This window comes from Chrysochloris asiatica, unplaced genomic scaffold (genome assembly GCF_000296735.1).
Source record: "Chrysochloris asiatica unplaced genomic scaffold, ChrAsi1.0 scaffold00141, whole genome shotgun sequence".
In the NCBI taxonomy this organism is placed as follows: Eukaryota; Metazoa; Chordata; class Mammalia; order Afrosoricida; family Chrysochloridae; genus Chrysochloris; species Chrysochloris asiatica.
Genome location: NW_006408659.1, coordinates 1,938,297 through 1,941,482, shown reverse-complemented (window position 1 = coordinate 1,941,482; position 3,186 = coordinate 1,938,297).

Below are 3,186 nucleotides of genomic sequence, written 5' to 3'. Positions count from 1 at the left end.
TGGGTCTGCCTGCCTGGAAAAGCCAGGACAGATGAAACACATGCAGATTTCTTATAAGGGGAGGGTGCATTTGATTTAAATTCAGGGCATATTTGTTTGCAGGATCTGCACCCCTACCCATCCCTCAGAAAAATAGCTTTGAGTGAAACTGCCTTTGATGACAGGGGGAACTCAATTCTCACCCTGGACCTCCAAATTATAATTATTCTCTGTGGCTAAAATGATATCCCAATCAGAATCAAAGATGGATTCCTTGTTCAGCAGCTGCATGAAGTTTTAACTACTAGATCGCATCAGTTGTATTCTTTAGTGGCCCTTTTCCCCTGAGAATAATATGTGTTAGTTTAAACACTCACACAGCTAAACTAAAATCAACACTTTCTCACTAATTATTCAGTTTCCTCTTAATGAAGTTAACTTCCAAGTAGCAAAGACTTGGCAAAGAGGCACGGGTTGGGAGAGAAATTGAGTGGAGAAATGGGAGGAAAGAATGAGGGATGTGGATGGACGTTGCTATGACCCGCAGCGCCTGGTGGACGCATGGTGTCGTATGAATGTTATGCTGGGGAGCTAGTCCAAACCAGTGTTGGACTCAATTGCTTCTCTGGAACAATCTCCCAAGTGACTGTCTCAGACAGACACAACTTTGAATCAGTGTGTCTCAAAGTGCAGTTCGAAGCAGCTTGCATCAACACTTTGGGGGACATTGAAAAATGTTAGCTGTATGGCATTGTCACAGACTGATTGCTTGAGAATCTCTAGGGTGAGACTCTTGAATTTCCATTATTATTAAAGTGGTTTGGATGCAGGCTAACGTATGAAAATTTCTAGCCCAAAAGGCTTCGCCTATCATTTACCTACATGCAACATTAGCCAAATAATTGAGCTTCTGTCTGCTTTCTCATGTAAAAATCAAGTGAACTTCCTTATCCTTGCAAAGTTGTTTGAGGAGTCAAGCTAAAAGTTAAAATATCACAGTATCTGTTACACTGGAAATGCTCCGTAAAGGGACACGTTTCCAGCACAATACTTAGCATGTGTATTCCAGTTTTTACCGGCCAAACAAGGGTTTCTACAGGGACTTTTAACCTGATGTTACAGGTTTCTGTTTCAGTATATTTTGAATTCGAGGTATGTTTCTATGCAGGGCTTTTCACACACACCCTTATCCTCAGCAATAAATTTCTTAGGACTTTGTCAATTTGGGGGGCAGGGTAGGGAGCACAAGGGAATAGACATCCATGAACTTGGATGGGAAAAATTTATAATTTTAGTCTTTTCTAACTTCATATGAAAGGTAGAATTTCATTTAATTATGAACTCAAACTACAATAGAATAAGAATCTGTGCATTTGTCACCAGTAGAAATCACCAATATTTTCATAGCATGTAAGGCTTGTTGGATATGCTATAAATACCATTCCTATTCATTATTTTAGAATTTTGGTATTTACTAGATCCATCACAAGATCTTTCGATTTAATGCATTATACCTCAAAAGCAATGCTTTATTTATTTGGTGGAGTAGGGGCTTATACTTTGGGCTGCCAAATGCAAGATCAAAAGTTAGAATCCATCAACCACTCCAAGCAAGAAAGCTGAGACATTCTGCTCCCACAAAGATTTACAGCCTTGGAAACTCTACACAGGGTTACTATGAGTTAGAACTGACTTGACGGCATACAACAACAACATAAGCCTATATATACACTTTACCCTTATGCAATAAAAATTGTTTTTCTGAGGAGGTATGCATAGATATTCATCCAACAGGACTCAGGGTGCCAAATAACCCCATTTAAAGTGACTGGACCTGTCAGATTGGCTCCTGGGCAAGATGGGTGCATTTTGCCGCACTGAAACAATGGCTCATCAGACAGTAAGTATGTATTAACCCTTTCTAGGTCCTGCTTTGAGTGTTGAGGACCCGTTAGTGGGTGGAATAGGGAAAATGTGCTGCCCTCATGGAACTGAAGTTCTAGTGTGGGGTGTGTATATGTGTGTTTGTGGGCTATTCAGATGTTATGATTACTGTGCTTTCATTATATAAGTCTTCCGGCCCTGGTGAACTAAATTAAGGAGGGTCGTATCAAGTCATGAAGTCCTTGACAGCTTTAAAGTTTTAGAAATGCTGACAATGATGTGTTGTGACAATGATTTTTCACGTGAGGTTGAGTAAATGGCTTCATTAGCGTACACATCAGTGTACATTAAGCTCAATGACCCGATATAAAGTGGTGGGCAACTGAATGAAAAAGAAAGACTGAGTGGATGAATAAACAACTCCCTCCTGATGTGGAGCTGGAGGAGCAGCACTGGACTGCAAACCACAAGGTTGGCAGTTCAAACCCACCAGCTGATTCAGAACTGACTCAACAGCACATCACAACAATAACAACAACAATAAAGGTTTTATTATTTTATTTTCACTTTATAGCTAGAAATCTGAGGTTAGAAGGGATTAAGTTGCAGAAGATCATGGAAAGACAACAAAATTTGACTGTAAAATGTTGCCAGTACACCATGCTCACTTGGGAAACTTTCACTGATTTGTGAGAAAGTTTATATAGCAGAGTGGTTTTCCACTTAATAATTCATACAGATTTTGTTTCATGACATGGATTGCAATTCCCACAACATAACAGCACTCTTCCCACATCCTCCCTGTGTATAGCATTTCTCTTCATCCCTCTTTCCTATCACTTCCTGTCTTAAGAGCTTTATCCCTGGACAAATGCTGCCTTTTGATCTTCTATTGTTGATTGTTCTAAGGAGTGCTTACCTCCATGGTGTTATTGTTTACCTTAGGGTTCTGTCTATTGTGTGGCTGAAAGCTGAGCCACAGAGATGAGTTCAGGTTAAGCTGCTTAAAGCAATCATCTCGGCAGTTTCATTAATCTCTATCAGACCAGTAAGCTTCGTCTTTTTCAACGATTTTGAGTTTCCTTACACATTTTTCTCCCACTGTATCTAGGACCTTCTATTATGGTCCATTTCAGAGTGGTTAGCAGTGGTAGCCTGACATCATCTAGTTCATAGGCGTGGAAGCTGAGCATCATGTAGTCTATTAGTTCATTGCACTATTTGTTTCCATATATCTTTGTTTTTCTTCACTCTTCTTTGCGTCAGATGAGAAGTGACCAATAGTTACACTGTAGATGGCTATTCATAAGCTTTTTTTTTTTT